This window comes from Thermobia domestica, chromosome 15 (genome assembly GCF_964235325.1).
Source record: "Thermobia domestica chromosome 15, izTheDome1.hap1.1, whole genome shotgun sequence".
Lineage (NCBI taxonomy): Eukaryota > Metazoa > Arthropoda > Insecta > Zygentoma > Lepismatidae > Thermobia > Thermobia domestica.
This window is the reverse complement of record NC_137468.1, coordinates 18,205,282-18,233,099: the sequence shown is the minus strand read 5'-3', so window position 1 is coordinate 18,233,099 and position 27,818 is coordinate 18,205,282.

Genomic DNA, 27,818 nt, shown 5'->3' with positions numbered 1-27,818 from the left:
CATTTATGTAACATCAAGATAACATAACTTTAGATTTGTTACAGTGCGTCCTTGATGTGAGTGACTAAGAAGCCTGAAGCGTATGAGCGATTAATAGGGCAACCCAAAAGCATAAAAAGCAGAACAGCAATTCAGACATATGGTTGGTACCTTGAGCATAGTTGTAACTGTCTAAGGCAAGGTGACCAGAACTTTTACTTTCAAAAACGGGACGCATACGAATCGGCGACGGGGGGGGGGGGTGACTTCCATATTGCATTTTGGGACTCAGCAGTGTTTTCAATTTACAAAATACACAAGTAAGAATGATAACACAGCGTTTCTAACTTAAGTACTATCCAACAATACTTTTAACTACTTCAATACTCAGAATTCCCACTCAATTCCCACTTGAACTCTATTCTCATTTGAATATTCAGAAGTTCTAGGCACGGCTGAACCTTCCCTATGAGTGTTGGTACGGAAGAGTATAGAATTAGCATTGACCATTTTTATTTTGAATGATAATTACGGGACACCTGGGTCATGTTTGCTTTAAACGGGACATTTAGACGTCCCGTTTGAGAAACAGAAAAAACGGGACAACGGTTGAAAATAAGGGACTGTCCCAACTAAAACGGGACGTCTGGTCACCTTAGTCTAAGGGTTCAGAAGAAACTAATTTTAAGAGCATAATAAAGCATAATTTTGAGAATAAAACATAAAGCATAATTTAAAATATACAGGACAATTCCTGGAAAACTCTATGAGAACAATTCTTAAAGAATTCTGTTTAACTGATAATTTTAACATACTGTATTAATATTAAAAAAAAAAACAATTCTTACAATGCAAAATCTTTGAGAACATAACAATGCAACAAAGAAAAGTTTTTTTTTTTATTTCCGTAAATTTCTCGGTGTAATCCTTTGACGTAGAGAAAAGAAAAAAGAACAATAAAACTTTCCGACAACAATGAATAAACAATAGTTTCTTCTAATTGTAACTGCGCAGTTCTGAGAGAAAATGTTAAAGTAACGTTTTGAAGATGGTATAGTCAGCACGCGCCCTGAATCAGGTCTCTTTACAGTGCAATAAGTAGAAAGTGCAATAAATATGAAAGAAATAGGTGGCATATAATATTAATAAATAAATCAAGATATCTAGAATATTTAATGTATAGTGAATATAATACATTATACACGATTAATGTAAAACAATGATTAAAATTAAAAATAAAGCATAATTTGAAAAAAAATAAAGCATAACTAAACAAAGAATAAAGGATAATGTGGGTTGCTTTAGTGATTAAGTAATTAGAGAAACCCTGCATAAAAATCTAAAATTTTTCGAAAGTTCTGGTGGATGATTTCCTTTTATTATTAGAGAGATTTTTGACTGGTTCAAATCCCAAACACTTGGGATTACGAGAAAGAGTTAAGATTATGTAAATAATATTGTCTCAAAATGGAATGAGTTCTAAGAAAATTATCATGGTATGCTTTTAGAAAGATCGGGCAAGCTGTAAATTCATACTTTATCATGGTAGAGCACTAAACTCTGCTTCGTGTGGTCCCTTGTTCGATTCCCGGTCAAGTAAGTTTGTGGTGGACAATATCGTATCAGTGGGTTTCCTTGGCATAATCCTGTTTTCTCCCAGATTCTCATTCTACCGATTATTCCAACATCGTTTACTTATTTTAATCATCAGTGTTCCTTAGCTTAAAGTACAGAATCATGGGACGTTCAAACTGAAAGATTTCTTTCATTTTCATGTACCATGGATGGTAGTGTTGTAAAAAAAAAACGTATTTTTCTGTGAAGTTTTTTTTTCAATAAAAAACATCGTTCTTTTTTTCAAATGTCTGTTTTTTTTCTGGCAACTATTATTTCTTGATTTATGTTGCAGATTATTGAAATAATCAACAGAACTTGAGTCGAAGCCTTCGTAACTTACCAATCGTTTGTTTCTTTGTACCTATATGAGCAAAATTATGTGATTATTCCTTTCGGACCCAGGTCATTTTTGGCGTTTTCCTACATTTTCAGTTAGTGACTTATTGCTCAAAAAACATTCATCCGATTGATATAGTTAAGGTCTTGGTTTTTAGAAAATGGATGTGGCTATGTTTTGGTGTAAGTTGAATTGCAGTGTGGCCACTTGTGGGAAATTATTGAGGGAAATGTAAGGGTGAATATTTACAAAAAATTCCCTAACCGAATTTCAAAATTTTTTGCATCTAGCACCACTGCTGCTATATGGGTTCAAGTCACCTAAAAAATTCTTTGGTATGTTGACAAGGTACAGTGAAATCCTGCACTCGCTGGTTTCCATTCAAAGAGGGAAAGAAAAATTTCTCTGTCATCATACACATGAAATTTTGATACTTTTTACGCCTCAGAATCAAAAATCAACAGATATATCGGAGCTACAGCTTCTATAATTGTCCAATTGAAACTTTTTATGGTGCGTTCTGTAGGGCAAAGAGGAAGCTTTCAGATAGTGGTACGTTTGTTTCAATGTAGCTAGCAAGAGGATAATAACAGAGGGGAAAAGAGAAATTTTCCGAATTTTTCACCTAAAATCGGAATTAATTGTTTTGGCTGGAACACTGCCATCAGATAGACGAAAACTATCTGAAAATAAGCTTTAGTACTCCAAGAATATATTCTACAAGTATTATGGCAATATCTAACAAAGTAAGCATAAAATTTTTAAAAAATATATCTCATTCTACCTCAGAAATTTACCATTTTCTTACCATTTCCAGAACATAGTTTAATATAAACCTGAATTGTACTTTTCCTAATTATTCTAGTGAAACTTTTTATGGTGCGCTGTGTAGGCTAAGGATGAGGCTTTTTAGACACTGGTACGTTTGTTCGAATGTAGCCAACAAGAGGGAAATAATAGAAAAAAGGGATTTTTTCCCAAAATTTGACCCTAAAATCTGGAATTAAAATTTTCTGTAGCTGACAACACTGCTATCAGACACACCCACATACACACACACACAAACTATCTTAAAATAAACTTTGATAGCCCTCTAATGTATCCTACAAGTATTGTTACGATATCTAATAAAAAGCATGTCAATAAAAATATCTCATTCTACCTTTAAAAAATCACAAGTTATCTTTCCAATTAGAGAACAAAGTCTACTGTAAACCTCAACTGTACTTCCCCTAATTATCCTATTGAAACTTTCTATAGTGCGTTGTGTAGGGCAAAGACGATACTTTCAGATACGGGTACATTTGTTCCGATATAGCCAACAAGAGGGAAATAATAGAGACAAAACACATAATTTTCCCAAAATTTCCCCCTAAAATCTGAAATTAAAAATTTTCTGTAGCTCGCAACATGCTACCAGATAGACGCAAACTATCTTAAATTAAACATTGACACATCACTAATATATCATACAAGTATTATGGCGATATTTAAGGAACAAAGCTTCTAATTACCAAAAATACATTACGGTAAACAGAAAAGTAGGGAAAAACTAGAGAAATCAAGGGTTGGAACATAAATACGAATTTTTCGTGCGCCCCCTAATTACCCCATGTAACGATCTGTACTTGCGTTTGGTAAGTAAGGACAAATGTTCGATTGGCGTAAGTTGACTTGCACTTGGACGTATAGGTACGGATTTATAAACAAAAATTTCGATTTTTTTGCCCAAATTTAGGGAAGCTTTAATTTCCCTAACTGGCAACACTGCGCGCAGGTCACTCCAATTGATGTGAACAGTTAGGTATGCATCCGAGGTATCTACCGGGCAAGTCTTAAGGAGGTCTTTCTATAACAAAGGTAGCTACAGAAAAAAATAAGTAAAGGAAATTCGAAATAAGAAAATTCTCGAATATTTGACTGGGGTGAAATTTGAGAAGGAAATTCGACACCAGAAGAAAAAGAAATTAATATGATAAACTATGGTTCAACCATATTTGGCAAGAATAATATCCCGATATCTTAGTGTCCATCCAGGAGCGGATTAAAAAAGTGACACACCCGTGTGTGCCACTTTGGCCAACTGGGCCACCGAGTGTACATTTGATTAAATTTTTCTTACTACTAATCCCTGTTGTTGTTGCAATATCGAGCTTCAATCTCAATATATCAGCTTACAATTCCAGTGCAACTAGTTCTTTCATCTTTATTTCTTGATTTTTCTTCTACATCTTCTAACATTAAAAAAAACTTGTTTCTATCTTCAGTGATAAGGAACTTGTTTCTGATAAAAACATGACTACAGTGCCCGAGAATTAACCTGGCAGTGACGTAGACTTCGCTCTTGCTCAAATGCTATCCCACTGGTTAAAGCGATGCTTCGTTCAATTCAACGTCCAATCCCAGGAAAGAGAAAATGCGCGAACACAAATACCAACTTAAAAGCACGCTCCCTTCTCTACAACAGGAAAGCGAAAGGAAATGAACCGAAATGGGAGATTCATTTTTGATAAATATACTTCTCGTCTTTGTATAATGATAACTGGAGTTCGAGGAGACAGAAATGCTACATTTTTTGCTATTATATTTATATAACTTTCATGAAGAACATGGTTGTTTTATATTTGAATTTTATATTATAAGTATGTGGAAAATAATTTTAAATGATAGCCATTTATGTTTATTCTGTTCTAACAACATCCAGATTTCAACATGCTACAAACTTTCGTTCTATTGAAGATAGACACAAACATGCTGTGGACGAAATGGGAAGGGAAGTCCAAAGTTTATTTTAAAGAAACTCCCATGTCTTTACCTATCACGGTTCTTGAGTTAGAGGATGATATGTGAACGTGTTTCCTGGTCGCGGAAACAGAACGTGGGGGTTAGTGAATGTAGCTTCGAAAATTATAACATTTACCAATAGGACATAAGAACAGCACTTCCAGGGAAAAAACACAAACAAATTAAAAAACAAAAGCGAAATGAAATGAACTGAAAAGCGCGTGTTTTCTTTCTGTAGGGCTGTACAGTCTGTGCTGACTGGTGGAAGTTGTCAATCCTTTGTTTTATTCTCGTTCTCGATCTTTTGTGTATAAGAATGGGTGATAGTACCTTAAAGAAAGGCAAGCCGTTGCATTGTGATGCAGGAGACATTCTTTTTAATGTTTACAACTTTTCTTGCAGCAAACAATAATAAATCTGACAGTGTTCATGAAACCTCTCGAGCAACATGTGTCAGTAAGAGATCCGTGTGGCGAATTGTGAAAGAGAAGGAGTAAAGTCTGGACAACCCGTCGTAACACCCTGTAAAGCAAGGCCAAATACACAGAAAAGACAAATAAATTTAGATTCTTTCGATGAAGTAGTAGTTCATAGAACAATTCACAATCTCTATGCTGAAGGCATTGTCGCCACCTTAAATAAATTATTGTGCGAACTTAAGAAAAGCATTGACTTCAAAGGTTCTGAGTGGGCATTACAACAAATACTGCGCATGTTGAGATTTAGGTCTTAAAAAAAATTCTATTGGAAATAGAAAACTGCTTTTTGAAAGGAAAGATATTGTCGTTTGACGACATAAATATAGAGTCTAATCTTATTTTTTCTTTCTTTGTCGTAACAATGCACATATATATGCTAGTATTATTCAAATACATTGTTATCTAAATTCTCTCTACCCTACCAGCATTATTTTAAACTGTAGTTACGACGTGACGTGCGAAGCGTTCAGTGTACCAGTATTTGTGAATAGCGTAAGTTGGTAGCCTTGCAACTGAGAGCGTTGACGTCACTGCCAAGATAGTTCTCGCCGACTGTAGTTGTCATATCAAAACTGTGGTAACTTACTAAATGAAACAGATATTCGCTACTGTTCGAGAATTGAATTCTTGCATTTGACAACAATCAAGCAATTTATGCTTGGATTTATTCGACCATTTGCTTTAGCATTGTCCATGTGATCTTAAACTCATGCAACCTAAACATAATTTATGAATGTAGTATTCAAAAAGGTCAGCTTAGTAAATGTAACTACCATCATCCTGAAGTCTGTTTCCAACAAGAAATATTTAATTTAAATAATATACTTATGACAGATTTTGCCGGGCCCTCCAAACTTGCCGCTCCACGCAAGTGCACGTGTTGCATATGGTAGAGCCGACTCTGCATATCATATATATCTAGTCGACAAATTTTTATATATGAGATTTAGAAAAATAGTATTAGACAAATTAGTATTAGTTTTTACCGTTAGACAAGTTATTTGAATGTTATACTGTTCGTGACATTATTTTCGTATTTATTATAGGCCTGCTTTCACGAAAAAACAAAATTTCATTTCTACTTTTATTTCTTAGTTGATATTGATGAAAACTGTTGAAACCCGAATTGTTAGTAGGTATGGTATTCATGTAAATTGTAAAATATTTGCAGCGTATCAGTATCTAGCGTTTAATTTATGTTGCATTTTACGGTGATTACATCTACACAGAAATATTTCATACTTAAATAGACGTAAGATGCATTACAAATGACTATTTGAAAAACAAAAACGAAATTTAGAAAAAAAAACGAGAGGCAATGTATTTTTTCTTAAAAAAACGTACATTTCTGAAAAATACGAACGTTTTTTTTCTATTTACAACACTAATGGATGGCCATTTATTTTACTAATACTGCATAAATATTAGTGTAAAGAAATATCAGAACAAGACGCTGCTTTAATTTTCTAATGTAGTGCAATTGTATACAAATGAATAACGCAAATTAAAATCTGAAATACACTGACACCAGTGTTGTCAGACACGGCAACCGAAATTTAGGAAGGCCAGACACCTTCCGTCTAAATTGCACAATTTTACACACAAACTGGAGGACAGTGCACACAAAATTGCACAATACATAACTACTTATCTATATGTAGCTATATTGTGTTTGATGATGTATATACATCCACCAGCCATTGTTCAAAGAATCAGAGTTTGATTATTATTATTATAATAAAATCGTAAACTTCTTCAAAATGAAATGAACTCTTTGAGTTTTACGTCTCACGCTTATGCCGGTTAGGCTAAAGGAGACTTTGATGATGAGTAATGAATGAAATGAAGAAAGTTGGAGGAAACCGGAGAAGTCCGAGAAAACCCACGCACACGGTGTTTGTCCACCACAAAGTTCACTTATCGGGTGCTGGGATCGAACCCGGGACCCCAAGCACCAGAGGTGAACGCTCTACCACAGAGCCAGCGAGGCCCTCTCAACTTCTCCAAGGCAATTGTCACTTCCTTTTTACTTCAATGTAGGCTACTTAATTTTTTAATTGGACATCGGCCGGCCATCCTACCAAGTTTTTACCTTAGTCAAGCCACACCAGTTGATTCAATCAGATAACTTGGTCGCAGTAGTAACTCAAACCTTATACAAATAACGCAATTCTACTGCGACAAATTTTATCCTCCCCTTATCTTATCTGACTGTTAAAAATATCAAGACATGGTAGGACTGGTTATATGTGTTAAAAGAGAGACATACATTCTTTCCCTTCATTGAAACAAAATTTGACGGCTTTTTCTTTCAGTGTCCATAGATGGATAAAGTTTATTTAATTATAGTTAACCATACGTATGGTTAACCATAGAGTTAACCATATAGAATAAAGCAACTCTTTCAAGTCCTAACTCCGCGGTTAACAAAAAATTTCCAAGGTCTTCGGTTTTTGGCACGCGAATGCCGAGAACATACTTCATGATGAACTAAATTTGGAACGTAAAATAAATAGAAAGCGGAATGAAAAGTAATGATTTAATTTTTCTCTCTCTCTTTTATTTTATTTGTTTATTTTTAATTTTTGCCCTTCGTTTAATAAAATACCTCCCATCTCTCTCGTTCACTCTGTTGTTCATCTGTGTGCAAAATGACATTTCCTTGACAAGTTGTTAGAAGACAAAAGAGACTTCTTACTCTCTCTGCCTTATGTTTTGGAAAACACCGAGGGTCAACATTCATTTATATTGCTTTGCTTGAACAAAGAGACTTTGGTTGGGAATGTGGACTCCGCTTCTGAAAACAAGAAGTGAGGTTCCAAGGAAGTAAGATAGATTTTATTTACAACTTTGGAGTCAGGCGTTGGCGCTCGTAAGGCAATTTTCAGTGGGAAAAATAGAAATAACGAATATTTGAATGAAAGGAACTTCGCAAAAATAATCAATGATCGAAATTTTGAATTGTGCCAAATTACACACAAAATGCACACAGATTGGCATTACACACAAAATACACGCACAGGACAAAATTGCACACATTTTGTGTAATTACACACACATTGGCAACGCTGTCTGACACTGTGATATTATTATATTCTTTATCTTGAGTGTTTGTCAACACCCGAAATTAACCTTGAACCGTATCAGTATGAAGCCGGTGTTATCGCTTAGTATATATATATATATATATATATATATATATATATATATATATATATATATATATATATATATTTAATGGCGTTTCTCGTAAATAGCATTTGAAATTGGAGCTGAGAGCCCACATGATAACAAAGAATCTTATCTGTTAAAGAGAACGTAGTAGTCATTCTGTACGTTATACTGAAAGATATCGCCACCTACGTTATCACTCGCCTGCTTGCGATTGTTGATTGTTATCATTTTTGCTCAGTCACTCATTTTAATTCACGATTACAAGAACTTTTGTCTTACTAGTAATCGTATGCTTTTAAATGTATTTCCTCAAGTTGACACATCAGAAACATACTTAGAGAAGCGTGAAAAATAGAGTCAAGTTCCTGAACATTTTATCACTTCGTTCGACCAGAAAAGAATCTGAAACCATTCCATTTAAAGTCGTACAAAAATTCAGAAAGTAATTTATATGACATTTGCAACTTTGCTGCTTAGAAAAAACTACCCAGGCAAAAGTCTATCGAGGCAATGCTGTATACAGTTAGTTTTTGCCACTACAATTGCAAATTTCATTTTCGAAATTTTAGATTTTAATAAATTGACACTGTCTCATACTACCTACACAGAAGTGTTCAATTCTAGAAATATGTGTAGGTATTGTAAAAAAATATTGTAAGTATTCCAAAACGCACATACGAAAACAAATAAACTAAATTCAAGGTGAATCCACGTACAAAAGCAAGCTTAGAAAATTTAGTAATATTCTATTTAATCACGCAATCGAGGGCACGGTGACTCAGTGGTATGGGTTTCACCTCTGGTGCGTGGGGACCCTGGTTCGATCCCAACTCTCTCCAAGTATTTTTTGTGTCGGACAAACACCGTGTTCGTTATCTTTCCCGGTTTTGCTTCATTTTACTCATTCCGCCATTGCATCCATTTATCATCATCTCCGTGTCTTGTAGCCTAGCTGGCATAAGCGTGGGACGTTAAACTGAAAGATTTGATTTGATTTTCATTAAAACATAGAATGTTAATTAGTTATAACCAAAATACAGTTTTGTTAGAACAATATCTCTATTCATTTACTTCAAAGAATTAGCGTTCACGCCTTTAGTATGGGAAACCTAGGATTCCAGGTAGGAGCTAATGTGATTCGGATTTCAGGTTAAAACTACCAACTCACGTCTCATACAGCCTCGTTGCTGAAAGGGGACCCTAATTCCAAACCAAACTATTGAAAATAGTGGCTGATCACCCTAAAGGTTTCTTAGAGGCAATATTTAGTTACGTCGTCAAATGCTGGTAATAGATAGCGAGAAACAGTTTTCTGTAATCAATTAAGCATTCAAAGAATTCCATCTCGACTCTAATCTCTCTCTCTACTAAAATCGTAAGTGGTAGAAATCTACAATTACTTTCTGTTTGAACGTTAGTGGAGAAATTACACAATACAAACCAAACTCCTTGACGTGGTGCACATGTGATACTGCTACTTACTAACTATAGAAAAAATGATTTACCCTCATATATCCAATAAAGTTAAGATTATTGATACAAATCAGTCGTTCCTTTCATTTTAATTTCTGCAAATATATTCATTTACACGTGTGTAATAAACAATCATTTTATCGCTGGAGTCCTTGTTCTCTGTATTGCGCCAAACAGTGGCTTTACAGAAAATTGTATTTTGTGTGTGTGTGTAAATAAAGACATGAGAATAGTGATGATATTCCAGTTAGGATAAATAGTAATGCTTATTTTGAAAAATTACATCTGAAAATGGAGTAGATTGAGATGTTTTTAGTTTGGCGTCCCTTCAGCAGCGAAGCTATATGAGACGTGGACCTACTGATTAACGTGGAATCCTAACCACATGAAATACTGCCGGGAATCGAACCCGGGTTTCCCACGCCAAAGGCGCGTACCACGAGGGAGCTCCATCTGAAAACAGAGTTGCGGTGGCTCACTGGTAGAGCATCCACCTCTAGTGCATGAGGTCCTTAGTGCGATACCAGCTCGTGCTAAGCGAGCTTTACGGTGGATAAACACCATGTGCGTGTGTTTTCTCAGGCTTCTTCCGTTTCCTACCACTTTTTAAATTCTATCATTCATTCATCGATAGGTCGCCTTGAAGAGATGAATCTTAGTTGTTGCTTGTTGTCCATGATATTTCGGCCTTTTTCGGAGAACACGAAGCGACACGAAGTTGACTAGAACCAAAGTAAATGATGTACAAATAGTAGCGGCACGGGATGGCATGGACTATGTAAATGGTTAAGTTTGTGGCTTGGACTTAACCATTACACCCCCTTAACTATTCACCACTGACTCCCATTACGCCCATCTCTCTTATTATGTACTTATATATATATATATATATATATATATATATATATATATATATATATATATATATATATATATATATATATATAGATAGATAGATAGATAGATAGATAGATAGATAGATAGATAGATATAGATATAGATATAGATATAGATATAGATAGATATAAAACCCTGGAGCGAAAATAACAGTAAACCCTATTTCCGATGAAATTGAGTTATTAGGGGTAATTGGTTGGGATTGAACCATAGATTAGTATGTAGGTAGTTTAATTTTTGAAATGTACCTATAGACGGCACAAGAAGGTTTTTTGGTATGTGCCATTGCATTGCATGGGAACGTTGGACCTTGCTTCCCAGCTTACTTGAAAGTTAGAAGACATTACATGTTCCCCAAGCCGCTTATATATTTATACCTAAAATGAAACTATAAGCTACCATATGCGTACGCCGAGAGATAATAAAGAAACAAAGCATTTTACTCAAAATAAAATCTTCAGGAACATTGTAAATGAGTCCAGGAAAAAAAAACTTTAGTGCGAAACACAAACAACTGATGTACGTAAAATGCATAGGGTACAGAAATTACATACAGTTCTCTACTTTTCAAAATACTCGCTACACACATCACAAAGTGATACCAGTTTTTCTATACCGTGAATATATTCTGTATTTGCAAATATCTTGAACCATATACGAATGACTGTATCCTGTATTTCACCAGCAGTGAAAACAGCTTTCCAGAAAGAAAGAACATTTGAGTCTTACACACTGCATACATTACCTACAATCCTCCGGTTTAAGCCAAACAGCGAAATATTTCAGACGTGAATATGAACGCTATTGAGTTCTGAATCCTAAAGATGTTCAATAAAATGGAGAATTCCTCAAGCTGTAAGGTACGGACTGAGATAAAGTTTTATTATTTCCACTTGATTCGAAAGATAAAAGACTCTCTGTTCGAACTCCGGTGAACTGAAAACGCTTTGAATACATTTGCCGCAACCGAGTATCATAAAAGTATATCATGCTATAATAAATGTGTAAATGTGTACGGGAAATATGATGGATTGTATAGTATGTTATTAGTCTCTGTTTCGAGTATAAACATTTTGAGCTAGAATGTGTACGGCAAATATGTTGAAAAGTAGAGATAATACTACTTCATAAATCTTTGTGCTAAAATGTGTATGGCAAATATCTTAGAAAGGATATCAGGGTTTGTAGTTACTGTTCCATAAAGTTTTTGTTCTGCAATGTGTTGAAAAGTAGAATAAGGCATGTATTCACTGTTCCATAAATCTTTTGTGCTAGAGCATTTTGCCAAGTTGATTAAAGCATGTAGTTACTATTTCATAAATCTTTTGTGCTAGAATGTGTTGAAAAGTAGAGTAAGACGTTCCATAAATATTTTGTGCTAGAGTGTATTGCAAAGTAGATTAAAATATGTAGTTACTATTTCATAAATCTTTTCTGCTAGAATGTTTTGATGAAAAGAGGAAGACATGTAGTTACTGTTCCATAAATATCTTATGCTGCAATATGTTGAAAAGTAGAGTATGGCATGTAGTTACTGCTTGATAAATATTTTGTGCTAGTGTATGTTGCAAAGTAGATTAAGGTATGTAGTTGTTGTTTCTTAAATCTTTTGTGCTAGAATGTGTTGAAAAATAGAGTAAGACATTAAGTTACTGTTCCATAAATATTTTGTGCTAGAATGTATTAAATAGTAGAGTAAGGCGTTTAGTTACTGTTCCATAAATCTTTGGAACATATTTGTAGATTTTGTTTTTGAGTCAACACATTCGTTTCCTTCTGAACGTCTGTAAAGGTATATCTTAACAAGAAAGCATCGTTTCACAGTGTAAAACTAAAACTTCCAAACTATACGAATTCAATACTTAGACTTGAAGTAGTGCATCTATAAGTACTGGTTGCAGTAAGGTAATAAGGCAAATGATAGAACCTGTTCCTCAGACGCTGAATCCTTACGAAAAAGACGTTACTTGCTATTCTTTACTGTTTTTGTTCTGTGGCGATAAACGTTGAAACCAAAAATCTTATATTTCAACCAATTCGGTTTGAATAGAGTGCTCAGGAAGGGAATGGAACCTACTCTTGAGACACTGAATCGATTGTAAAAGCTTCCTCTTGATATCTTTTGTCGCTTTTCTTCTACGGAAATCAATATTGAAACCCGAGGTAATAGTAAATTTGAACCACTTCCGGTTTTGGTAGTGTATTGGCGATAGTCGTGTTACGTTGCCTTGAGACACTGAATTGTTTGCAGCAAACCGCTCCTTTGTATCTATTACCGTTTTCACTATATGACGATAAACATTGAGGACAGGTTCTCTAATTTTAACCACTTCCGGTTTAAATACAGTGTTATCGCTGCAGAGTGTTTTTTTTTTCTAGAACGCTGAATCGATTATAAAAGAAAACTGCATCTTGATAGAATTTACGGTTTTTGCATTACATAAATCAGAATTGAAATTGGAAGTAATAGTAAATTATAACAACTGGTTTTCGTAGAAGTTGTGGGTAGTTATTTTATGTTGTCTTGAGACTGAATTTCTTGCAAGAAACTGCTTCTAGCTATCTTTTCCCGTTTTCGTTCTAAGACGATTTATCTTGAAAAGGGAAATGGGTAATTTGAGCTACTTCCATTTTCAATATAAGGTTACCGCTGGAGACGAAACCTCTCCTTGGGGTGCTCAATTGATTGCAGAAAATCGGATTTTGATAGCATTTACCGTTTTTACTCATCCGAAATCAGTATTGAAGCCGGAAGTAATAGTAAGCTTGAACCACTCGCGGTTTCGGTAGTGTTGTGATTAGTCATGGTACAGTATGTTGTCTTGAGATGATTTTGATTTTCGATCATTTGCAAAAAAAAAAAAAATTGCTGTTCTTGCTATATGTAACCGTTTTTGTACTATGGCGATACACGAGGAAACCGGAAATGGCTAATTTTAACTGCTTCAGGCTTGAATAAATAGTTAAGGAGGCAGATAAAACATATTCTTGGGGCGCCGAATCAATTAGAAAAAGAAACTCATCTCAATATCTCTTACCATTTTCTGACTGATATTTGTCTACAGGTGAACGAACGGAGAGACGGACATAAAGCCATATTCTCGTAACATCATCAATTAAAATTTATTGCACGATTTTAGTTAGTAAAGAATATTGTGTTTGGTTTGATCTAATTTTGTCTACAGATAAAAATGCGGATAGAGATACACTATGTGATCAAAAGTCTCCGGACATCGCAAAAACACACGTTTTTCATATTAGGTGCATTGTGCTGCCACCTACTGCCAGGTAATCATTATCAGCGACCTCAGTAGTCATTAGACATCGTGAGAAAGCAGAATGGGGGCGCTCCGCGGAACTCACGGACTTCGAACGTGGTCAGGTGATTGGGTGTCACTTGTGTCAGAAGTCTGTACGCGAGATTTCCACACTCCTAAACATCCCTGGGTCCACTGTATCTGATGTGATAGTGAAGTGGAAACGTGAAGGGACACGTACAGTACAAAAGCGTACAGGTCGACCTCGTCTATTGACTGACAGAGACCGCCGACAGTTGAAAAGGGTCGTAAGTGTAATAGCCAGACCATCACGCAGGAATTCCAAACTGCATCAGGATAAACTCCAAGTACTATGACAGGCGTGGTGTGAGAAAACTTAGATTTCATTATTGAGCTGTTGCTCATAAGCCACATATCACGCAGGTAAATGCCAAACGACGCCTCGCTTGGTGAAAGGAGCGTAAACATTGGACGATTGAACAGTGGAAAAACGTTATGTGGAGTGACGAATCACGGTACACAATGTGGCGATCCGATGGCAGGGTGTGGGTATGGCGAATGCCCGGTGAACGTAATCTGTCAGCGTGTTTAATGCCAACAGTAGAATTTGGAGGTGGTGGTGTTATGGTGTGGTCGTGTTTTTCTTGGAAGGGGCTTGTACCCCTTGTTGTTTGCGTGGCACTCTCACAGCGCAGGCCTACATTGATGTTTTAAACACCTTCTTGCTTCCCACTGTTGAAGAGCAATTCGGGGATGGCGATTGCATCTTTCAAAACAATCGAGCACCTGTTCATACTACATGGCCTGTGGCGGAGTGGTTACACGACCATAACATCCCTGTAATGGACTGACCTGCACAGAGTCCTGAATTGAATCCTATAGAACACATTTGGTATGTTTTAGAACGCCGACTTCGTGCCAGGCCTCACCGACCTACATCAATACCTCTCCTCAGTTCAGCACTCCGTGAAGAATGGGCTCCCATTCGCCAAGAAACCTTCCGGCAGCTGATCGAAAGTATGCCTGCGAGAGTGGAAGCTGTCATCAAGGCTAAGGGTGGTCCAACACCATATTGAATTCCAGCAGTACCGATGGAAGGCGCCACGAACTTGTAAGTCATTTTCAGCCAGGTGTCCGGATTCTTTTGATCGCATAGTGTATGTATGTAGAGATATCTTTTCAAATAGAGATACATAATCAGTTCCTTCTTAGCAAAACTAAACCTATACTTTATCCCATATCTTATGTTAAATAAGTAAAAAGAAAAAAGTAGTAGCCCTATAATATTATACTATCATTTAAGAACTGTTGAAGTACTATTCTTAAATTCAATGTTGCTATAGGGAGTGATGCTAAAACCTATCTCCAGGAAGAAGGTAAAAAGTATGAATATATGCATCAAAGAAGGGATTTGTGTTGAATCTTGTGCAGAGGGCGTCTGAGGTCAAAGGCCATACAGCAGAGGATGTATTTGAAACATGTTCCGCCTCTTGCTATCAATGGGAAGAAAACATCGTCTACGAAAGGATGCTTTGAGTAGGAGAAGGAAGCCATTTCCTTCTTATCTCCGAAAGCATTGAATGTGAGATAAGGCTCAAAGACTCTTCTTTGATGGTCGATTTCTTGGAGAAAATCCTTTCGGAGGAATTCTTCCTCTCAGTTTCATTATCTTCAAAAGGAGAAGAAAATGAAGCCACTATGCTTATGTATAGTTTTTGAAGATATCTTTACCATTAGCAAACAGATTTACAGCATTACACAGAGTTAATAACATAGCTAGCTGTGTAATTGTTTCTTCAAATATTACTTCACTATTTCTGTTTATTTGTGTGTTTGTTTCCTTGAAGGCACATTCTAGAACATTAGTGCTAGACAATGTGAACAGCCTAACGAACAGAATAGTAGGACAGCCAATTTCTTCATTTCTGGTGTTTAAAAATGCCTCAAAACTTATTAACTATTGAGCTGGATTGTGGATTGATTTGAGATACATTGAGAAAAAACCAACGATAACACTCATACAAGAGTACAATAATACAGTAATTGTTACATTTCCAAGACATCCATTCAGTGGCGTATTTAAGGGAGGGGCTTTCCGGCTTAAACTCCCAGCCGAAATTTTATTTACTGTGTTAAAATAAATGAATCAGAATTTTGCAGAATTGCAGAATCTTGCAGAATTTTCACATTTTCAGGACCAAAGTTAGCGAAGCCTCCCCCGAAACAAAATCGTAAATACGCTACTGTATCCATTTATACAAGGTGCGAGTATCCCTATATAAAACTATTTATAACTCCGAAAGTGCTCAATCAACTATTATGAAACTTCAAATTTTGTTCCTTATACTGGTGTCTCCTTAATGCTCTTGCAGCCATCAGTGGCTGACCTTTTGTAACGTTTAACTTCGTTTCAATGGGCTCCAGCGATACCTTTGCTAAAGTCGGCTAATTCGCTCCTCCATTTCATTTTTTTTTTGGGGGGGGGGGATAAAATTTCCAACATGAAACACGACTTCATCTGTTCAGATTATAGCGCTGAAAAGATCGGGTCAACGTTCATAACAAGCATACCTCCTCTCTCCGTACTGTTATATCACTAGCTGCAGTGAAACACGTACACGGTGAATCCCTCACATAAAGAGGGTAAATAGACTTTCGCATCACCCTGTATCTATTGGTTTTAAAATACCACTCCGAGAAGTTTCAGTTAATTAATTGGTCTTAGCGAGACATGATGTCCAATTATGGGATATATTATATATATGCTGCAAATGTCAGAAGTTAAGATTCGAGAAGGGAAACCAGCATAATTTTGAACAATATACGATATGACGGAATATCATACAGGTCAATTTTTGTAAGGTAACGAATCTAATCCGACTTTAACTTTTCTTCGAAATTGAAGTTTGAATCAACTGCTTATATTCCGACCAGAACAGTATTTCTGTAAATGACAGCTTGGTTGGTTGTGTGTGTGTAAAGTTGTGCAGCAAACTGTAAGGGAGTGAAAGATTAGAAATTGACAGAGTTTGTCTCCGTTACATGGTAGGCAGAAATTTCTTCATAATATGATGAGAGTAGACTTATTAGACCTCCTTGTTGGTTTCGTGGCCAAGCCCTTGGCGAGCAAATTTAAGGTGGATCATACCCGGAAGTCAGTACATATTTTAGCTCATTACCTTAACTACTGAGCAATCAAACATTACATATTATAAATAGTGTACTATAAGATAAAGTTATGTTTCAGTTACAACACAAGACACTTATTCATTTGGTTGTGTCTTCTGATATCGAAAAAGGTAACAAATAAAAGAAAATATTTTATTCCTTTTACAATGAGCACACAAGATGGCACTTGCTGGTAGATCTTACTAGAAGTGCTCGATTTTATGAAATTTTTATTTGAATGTGTAAAGTATTTTAAAGTAACGATCTTATTACGAAATAGATATATTGTTTGATCGTTTTTCGTGTTATGTTTCACATTTTATTTAAATATTAATTTACATTTAAGGAAATAGATTCTGAGAAGAAACTTGCGTTGTTGCCAAATTTGTACATTTAATTCCTGGATTTTAGCGTTGCAGTTCGAGAAGCGGAACTTAGCTGTGAATTGCGGTAAGGGTCGAAAACTAATTTCTTCAGTAAGTATCCAAGCAGAATTCCATGATTACTTCCTTTATTACCTGGCATCAGTAAAGACTCGACACTATCTGGTAACGTCGCACTATTCAAGCAGCGTTTAGCATAGCACCGAGAACACCCAGTGATCCACCTTAAAATGTTCAACTTTATCTTGGGGACCTTGGAATTTTAATGCATTTCGTTGGGTTTGAATCTACCTCAAACATGGGCACCCGAAGAAAATTCTCTAGGGGGGCATATGCATGGTTGTTATCTATACATTTAAGTGAGCCACGGGGCATGACCTTGGACTATAAGTTCATATCTTATATAGCCCTGGTGCTGAAGAGGGACATTAAACTTCAACAAACAAAGAGAAAGGATTTGGTGTTCCCTCGTCTCATAAAGGCGCTGCTCAGTCTCGAAAATAACATTTTTCTATTGGAAAAATTCTGGCTTCTTTCGTCTCGTGCGCAACACTACAAAGTTGGTACTACTGTTTTTGGGATGACGCACTTGTATCTTGACAGTTAGACTGTCTGGGATTTACTTCTCGTACGAATTATTTTCTTGTTAAAAGAACTTTCGGGCTTGAGAAAGTAGATGGTAAGATAAATTTGAAATATTTTTCAACATCTAAAAAAAGAAGGGTTTCGTGTCACAAGGACGAAATTGGAAAACAGATATAGCTGTTTGTAGAGATTTAGCTGAAAAAGTAAAGTAGAATTTTCGTATATATATATATAAAACAAAATCTCTCAACGATTATTTTAATGATCACAGTGTTTATAATGAATCGAAAAGCACGTACCAGTATGCTCGTCTTTACAGAAAACGTATTTCTAGCCATCAAGCCGAAAAAAGAATGTGAAATACCATTGAAAGAACCGGAGTAACGATGCATGTAGTACGAATAATAAAATGATTTTAAATGGATAAAATAGAATTTTTATGTTATTTTTATTTCTGCTTACAAACAGTGGAAAAGAGAAGATGAAGAGAACTTGAATGCTTTAGAGGTAAAAGTATTTCAGTGATTTTTAACGTTTGGTGTTCTTTTGAGAGTTTATAACGGCTCTTCATATTTGTGTGTGTTTGGGTTATGCGAATGTAGATGACTAGTCATGAGATTTCTCTTATAATACACAAATGTACACAATATAAAAGACCAGACGTCCCGTTTTAGCCGGGACAGTTCCTTTTTCTCAATCATTGTCCCATTTTTTCTTATTCTCAAACGGGACCCCTAAATGTCCCGTTTTTAAGCAAAAATGACCCAGGTGTCCCGTAATTATTATTCAAAATATAAATGGTCAATGCAAACTATACACACTTCCGTACCAACACTCATTGGAAAGGTTAATTTAAGTGGAACTCAAAGTATCTCCTGACAACTGCTGAATAGAAATATTTTTCCATTTCTGTTCTTATAACGTACCGTATTCAAATCTTCTAAAACTTGTAAAGTTCCTTCTCTGTTTACCCGGGACTAATGCTCCAACTGAACGTGTATTCTCGCACATGAATGCTTTGTGGACAAGTGATAAAAACCCAACTGTTTACAGATACTTTGGAAGCTGTGCTGACCAGTAAGATTAATTTTGATCAGTCTTGTACCAATTTCTACAAATTGTTAAGTGCAAACAAACAAAGAACTTTTGAAAATCCATTCCGCCCAAAAATGCCAGTGAAAATTACGCTATAGATGATGTAGTGAAAGTAATGATATAGTAGAGAATAACAGATATTCAATAATGAGGTAAGTAGTTTATTAGTAGTTAAAAGTATTGTTGGGTAGTACTTAAGTTAGAAACGCTGTGTTATCACTCTCACTTGTGTATTTCGTAAATTGAAAACACGGCCGAGTCCCAAAATGCAATCTGGAAATCAGATAATTACTTCCTCTGCCCCTCCGTCGCTGATTCCTATGCGTCCCGTTTTTGCAATACTGGTCACCTTGGATATACACTTTCTCTTTCATCCGCTGCGCTAAATGTGATTCTATGTTAAGTATACGAATAGCTCTGTTTTGATTAATCTCAAAATTTTCATGGAAATATAAAGTATTCGAGAGTACTTTCATATGATTATTAACCCGGGAATGGTCGAGTGTTCATTTGTGACGCGAACGGTCGACAGGTGAGCGCGGCGCTCACTTACAATATAATCGTTTCTATAGCTGTTTATGACTTTATACGGGATTTATTTTGAACTCATTTCTATATGTTGGCATTTTGTGATTTATTATTATTATTATTATTATTATTATTATTATTATTATTATTATTATTATTATTATTATTATTATTATTAAATAAAATCGCAAATAAAATTATAATGCGTTTATATAAAACCATTTCTTATTACAAGTTATATCTATCTTTATTGTCAAAGTTTATATGAAATCAATTCCTGTTATCCCATAAACAAAAGGATTAGTTGATTATCATTGTAACAAAATTACATTTTTATTATCATTATCACATAAGGATTACATTTTCTAAAAACAATTTACATAATTAGAGCGAATTTTCAGTATATGCTCTTCATATGTTTATACTATTCATATTTTGAGTTGGAAATTTCTAATGAAATTAAAGATATGAATATCTTAGTGTAAACACTCTACTTATGTCTCTTGATACATACAGTAGATATTTCAATAAGACGCTGTTCTACTCCATGTCTCATCACTGTACTACTGTCACCCATTACATTTCCAGAAGATGCTGACAGTGTGTTTCCCACAGATTGGCACTTGACAGGGAGCATATCGTACCGTTTTCTTCTGTGTTTCGCAAGATAGAGCTGAATCTGCTCCTTGTTGTTGCACATGATCTCGGAAAAATCGCTCACGCCGGCGCTCACAAATTCCGCATAGTCACATTTATAAGGCCAGTGCTACTCCAACAGAAGACAATGAAAAATGTACGCTTGACTCTCATACACAAGACAATCAAGAGACAGCTAGACGGTACCTCAAGTCTATGACCCCACTAGGGCGGCTTTGAAATGAAAACATAAACCAATGGGCAGGCGCTTATACAGGGTGGCACAGATAAAAGTAACCCGTATCCCCTTTGAATGCGAATGCAATATTTCTACCTCTGAAATTGAGTAAACAGCTACAACTAGGGATACGCACGAGACAAGATTTGTGGTTGTCTCGTCTCGAAAATGTGCTGTAAAAGTGATGTCTCGACTCGAAATATGTATATTTATTGGAAGAGCCGTGTCTCGACTCGAATTTTGTCAGGAAAATCCTGTCTCGACTCGTCTCGTGCGCATCCCTAGCTACAACAATGGACAGTTTATGTAATTATCGATTGTTATTTCTTCAACAATCGATAATATACAACAATCAACATACAAGAATTATCGATTGTTGGCATTCTTCGATCAGCGTTTCAATTTATTTCATCAGTAAAGTTAGACGTTTCTCTTTACGATCTGCAAAATGACTTTCTCGATAGAAGAAAGAATTGAAATTGTGGAAGCATTTATGTGTAAATAGGTTCGATTAAGGAAACTCGCGAAGCTTTTTGGGCAAAGGACAACCCTAACATTGTTTGTAAGCAACCACTCCATGATGAAATAATCGTCGTTTGGTGTGGTGTAACAGGAATACTCATCATTTGACCGATATTTTTTGACAATACCTTCAACATGTCAGACACTAAACGAGCACTCATTCGACGAACAGTTTGGAAAGTTCTTTCACAAGAGTCACGTTTTTGTCGTTTGAGGAGGTTGAGGGGCGTCCAGAGTGGTCTCCGTTCTCGGCCTGTTCATGGCCTTCTGCAAACGCCTTGTGCCACTGTAGACTTGACTGTTCGTAAACACTTATTCCCGGAGGCCGGCTGAATAGGGATGCGAACGAGACAAGATTTATGGCTGTCTCGTCTCGAAAATGTGCTGTAAAAGTGATGTCTAGACTCGAAAAATGTATATTTTTCTATTGGAATTGCCGTGCCTCGACTCGAATTTTGTCAGGAAAATCCTATCTCGACTCGTCTCGTGCGCTTCCCTACTGCTGAACCATTGGAAAAGTTCCTGCTAGAGACATACTGAACTTCATACTAAATTTGATCTCGTATCTTTGTTCCAGTGACCACTGCATTGCGACTTCTACAAAAGACGAAATAGATTTTTATGGTCGCACGCCCTTCACCTCCGAGAGCTCGGAGACAACAGACTGAAATAGTGTGACATAACATCCTTCTCGTTGCCATAGTAATCGCCATTTTATTTTCTAAACAAGTAGCCCAAATACGTAAAGAACCTATGTGAAAAACGAAAACATATGAAATATTTCGGAAGTGCAAACATTAGAGTGAAAGAAATACTTATGTTTCTTTTTAAATATTTCTAACCAATGAAACTGAAAAAAAAAATACAAAAGGTAATTTGAAAAGAAATATATTAAATACTGTTACGTGCATGATAAGCAGTGAGCGAGTTGAGCGAGGTAGCATTGAATCAGCGAATTCACAAGTCTTGTGAAATTTTCCCTCTGATATTGTATATTTTGAGAATTTCTATAATTTCTAAATTAAACCTTAGAGTGAACTTAACTTGTTCATAATCAGATATTAACTTCAAATAGTTGCGGAAATTCATTTATTTAATAATATGAGTATCATATAAATATACTATTGCAAATTTGAACAGGATTATCGTTTAACAGTTGTTTAAAATATATACTGAACCATTCATAATTGGATGTGCAATTATTGTACTTTTTTTTTAACTGATAGAGAATATAAGAAAATATGTTACCAGTATCCACTGATGGTCTGGATTGAATATTTCTAAATGCTAGCCTTTTCCTTCTTTTGTAATGTTGTATACTTATAAATAATAGTGTGCACTCCCATTATAAAGAGTAGACATTAGAAGTGTAACTGCCCGAATAGAATTAACATTATTCTAAAAGACTTTTTTTCTTTTTTTAAAAAAAAAAATCATATATTTTTACAGCTTTTTCTGTGCTGACAGTTTGTCAATCTACACGTTAGGGAGTTTGTTTTGCCTATAATTGCTTCTTATGGTGAATTACATGATAATTGTGCTTACATTAACTATTTGGTTTCTACCTTATTACTTAGATATGTAGAGCTCTTAGAAATAAACTCCTTTGCTCCATTAACTTCACTTGTTTGTTTAGAAAAAAACATGGCGATCACCATGGTAACGGAAAGGAAATAACGACATCGCTGTTCCAGTCTACTGAGCAAGCATTCGTTCGGTAGTTGACTACACCACCATCTATTCCGGCGGATAGAGCGCGCTGCAATGTACAGTTCCTTCACAATACAATGTATGACATTACCTTCCGGACAGACTTTGTAATTAGGAATCATTCTTGCAAGTTTCATTTGCTCAACCAATTATAATGAAGAAAACTTGTCAAAATATGGTAGTAAGTTAAAAGTAAAATAACCATTTCTTCTTTCCCCCTTTTCAGCATAGGTCGCGAAGACGCAAAGACTACAGGACCGTAGCCAGAACATAAACGTTTATTGGGCAAGGAACAGGACACTTGTAGGGACATGTCCCTAAATATAGGGACATTTAGGTATTTTACTAGCAATAGGGACGTAGATACAAATTTCGTAAATGTGTAGGAAACGTAGGGACTTTTAGAAAAAAACTACTGAATATATGAAAATAAACTGCTATTAATAATCATGCTGGTAATATTACCTGACCAATGTCACCGTGTTCTACACTTTCCTGATAAATTATAACATTACTTTGCATTACCAATCCGTTGTATGGTTTCCATTGATACAGATTCTAACTTCCGAAAAGAAGAAAGAAAATACCATAGAATTTGAACTGACTGTGACGAAATAACTCTATGTTGGGTGACAGCAAAACAAAGAAGAGAAACAAAATGGAGCCAGAGTTTCTTAATTCGTTCTTAGTTATAAATTCCTTTCTGAAAGCACATAAAAGAGACTGAAGAACTTCTGATACAACAGATTAAAACATACCTCTTCATAGCCAAATTATTATAATAAATCATTTGTTCTTCACGAGTTTCGAGCCTAGTGGTACTGGTGAAATATGAGCTTGATTTTCAATGCTTCTAACATAATGGACATGAGACAATCATCAGCCCGCATGAAGTATTTATGGTAAGTAAATATAAATATTACATAACATAACATAGCAATGCTGTATACTATAATTATACAAGGTGTTTCAAGAAGAATGACCTGGTTTTGAAAGTCCATATGTATTGATAAATATATACTAAAAATGAGACAAATTGTAGAATACTTTTAAAAAATCTTGAAGTTTTAGCTATGCTATGTGTAAATCAGCAGTAGCACTACCATTTCGACCGTTTCTACAATTTCATCGGAAGTGCGAGCCCGACCTTTACTCTTACTATTGCACGGGCACCCCGGTCTTCAAATTGGCGATACCAACGACGAATATTTTTGGGTGCAGGTGGTTCAATGCCAAAACGCCAACGAAAAACACGCTGGACCGAAATCACTTTTTACTCAGTCTTTGCAAAACTGCAGCACACAAAACGTCTTCTGTTGAACGGACGCCATCTTACTTCTGACTGACTGCAAACTGAGAAGACGCATTGACTGACATCTAACGATGATTTTCTGAAACTTTAGGTCACGCCCATTCAAACAACACTCATTTCCTTGCCGGCCCGTTCCATGTTCCTTAATTATTGTCGTCCAAAATCAGGTCATTTTTTTAAAACATGGTGTATATGTAATGGATGATCATATATTCAGTATTAATATTTAATTTATTTTCCAGCAGAGAGCTGTTGCGAAAAATAGGGACATTTTAACTTAGTTCTAGGGACTTAGCCACAACATTGTTGACAACACGGGGACAGTCGAACTGTTTTTCAGGAGGGATGGCCAGAACCGGTTCCTGGTGGAACCGGTTTTCGGGTCTGAACAGATCCGGTTCTAGAAGATCCGGTTCCGGAACCGGGTCGTCGGATCCAGGTCCGGAACCGGTTCTGAAAACAGGATCTCCGAGAACCGGTTCCGCCGGAACCGGAACTTTGTGGCCATCCCTATTTTTTAGTACTGTGAGCAATGCATCAAAGCTTCGTATCCCATATTCACTCAAGCACATGCTCTACAAATGATTTTCCAAGGCTGTGACTGAGGCATTTAGTAAATGCAGTAAGGTCTCACCCTGCAGGTTAAGTTTAGAGATGCCCTTCCGTTTTTTTATATATAAAAAATAATAACATGTACAGGAGAAATTAGGTAAGAAATGGTGATTTGGAGCTTTTATGTAATGTTTAGGTGTGTAAGTTTGGCAGTAAAGTTAACATTTAATACCAGAAAAGATATGTAGAAGTGGGTACTATTTGCAAGACACGGAAGATTTCGATGATTCAGCAGCATGGTAGTCGTATAGGATGGCTAATCGGTGTATTGAATGTGATATTACCGCGTTGAGGTAAGAATAATGAAGAGAATCTATTAACTTTCTATGAGAATCACAGCTTACTGAATTTCAGTGATAATTGAAGCTTTTATGTGTACCAGTTGCAGTCACTGTTCTAGTCTAAAGTCTTACAGAATAACCTAAGCTAACAATTTTTAACGTTTTAGCTGATTTTTTCTAGGTGTGACACTGGAGGGACACTTCTAAACTTATGCGCACCCTCCGCATCTCTTTTGCCTCCCTTGTCTTTGGTATGGGAGACCCGGAATCGATTCCAAGCGAGAGCTCATATGGTTCGGATTCCACGTTAATCACTAGGTCCACTTCTTATATAGTGTCACTGCTGAAAGGGACGTTAAACTCAACTCAGTTTTGCCTCCATCTGGCTTGGCTTCGCTGACATTCCTCTGGTTGCTATGCACCCGGCCTAAGATAGGAAGAGTAAGATTTTTTTTTTTTTTTAACTGGGAGCTGATTTTGAGTGTACCTTGCGTTCGTAAATAATTAAAAGTTACAAAGGGCAGAAAGTAGTCTCAGAAGAGCTGAATTCCATAATCAATCTTCCAATTAAAGCTAGCAACAGTTTTGGTTGTGTCTAGAGGTTATGTAGCCATCACACGTTCTGGCCCCTTTACTTTCCCAGATTGCTCCAAATATAATTTTAAAGAGACTTGATGAATCTCAGAGACTCATCGCAACGAACGTAGGAGAAAAAAATTCCGTGCCGACAGGAGGTTGAGTCCGGGCCTCTCGGTTAGCAGTTAGTTCCCGGCTTTGATGTCGTGGCTCTCTACTATACAATTAGAGGTAATTGATGGACGTAGAAACGAAATAGTAGTAATATGGTGAATTTAGCGCATAAGGGAATCAAGTCCAGTTTTCGGTCATTTTGGATACATTTCGTCTTTAAAATCTCTCTGCTCCTTTCAAAGATTAAAGGATACATATTCATAGATTGTAAATGAGTCTTATAACGTAACTTTTCCATGTACTTCAGCCTACCATATAAAATGTATGTTTCTCGTTTTCCCAACTGGAGGCACGGTTGAAAATAGGACCCACGTTCATGTGAATCTTTTTCGTTTAGAATCACCAATGCTATTATTTTCCAAAGTATTGGCAATTCCTCCAGACAGGTATATGCTTAAATTTAAGGTGCTGGACAAGTTTAGGCTCATCATGTTTTGGAAAATTTACAGGGAAAATTTACAATGTTTATAAGTAACAAATGTCTGCAGGTGGTAGAATTTAGTAATAAATAAACCTGTATTTTATGTTTGTAAGTGTAGGGTTACTAGTGTAAAATCATTACAAGTACTTTACGACAGTCTTATTCCACCAATTATACCGTTAACATTTTTTGTCTTTACCATCGTCTCCCTTAGCCTCCCTAGCATAAACGCGGGATGTTAAATTGAAGAATTGCCACCTGAAAGTGTATAATTCTTTGAGTGTATGAAATGTATTTGAAATATTTCCTGCGTTTTATTTTCACTTCTGATGGAACATGGATATCCTACGAGAATCGTAAAATCTTAAGACAATAGTAAGGTCGTGACAAATGTCAAGAACAGTGCTCCAAACCGCTCTTCTACCCGTAGAAGATATTTTGCTTTCTTATAATTGTTGTAACGCGTTATATTCTTCTCTGTCGAAACAAAATGAACGCTGCAGTTAATTATAGTGTCCTTAATTCTATGAAATGCAGCCGCAGGCACGTAGCCAAGGGGTGGGTCCGGGGGGCCCGGACCCCCCTCCCCCCTTCGAGACCATAAATTTTAAAAAATTAAGGAAGAATGAAACAAAAAGAAACGGAAGAAAAAGAATCAGCATTAAAAATAAAAAGCTATAGCAAGCGTTTGGTTACTCTTTCTTATGGAGAGTTTTGTGTGGAGGAAACGAGGGGAGGGGGTCAAGCTAAAAATGAATGTAATTGTAACGAAGCATTCCGAATTCCATCAAGCTCCATGCTAATCTTATGGACTATCGAAAGAAATCTCGTTGCTATCCTTAACGACATTAAACGAAGATAAAAAGAAGACAGAAGACAAGAAGAAGCGAGCTCAAATGACTTCAGAAGATCTTTTTCAATACTGGTTTATACTCTTTTAGTCAAGATTTCTTCATATTTTATTAAAATACTTACTAACATATCCTCTTTTTTTTTTTTTTTTGTCCTAACAAACAATTATGGATATGTTGCCAATAAAATAGCATAGATGGATTGAGTCCCTGGTGTGAAAAACAGATTTCATGTCACGATCCCCCCCCTCATTACGAAATCCTGACTAAACGAACCAATATATGTTGCCGGTAAAATAGTTTAGAATAATCGAGCCCCCTGATGTAATAACCACAGTATTTCCTCACGGACCCCCCCTATTACGAAATCCTGGCTACGTGCCTGGTACACACCAATTAATGTACATGGTATACTCGTGTTTGCACGACAATTCACACGCACACATCTTTTAAAGAACAGTGCCAACCTTCCATGAGAAATAGTACCCACCCATCTTCTGGTGACGTTTCTTTCTCCTGCTAACACCTCCCTCCCGCCATCTTAATCACTTCTTGGAAGAAAAACCTAGTCATTATTGTTGGGTGATGCAACGCATAGTTAATAACTTTACTTTTTGCAACAGAGACTATTTTTAAAAGAAAAGGAAAAATATAAGATAGGAAAACAACGAAGAGTATTTCATGTTTGGCAGGGCCTGATTAAGAATA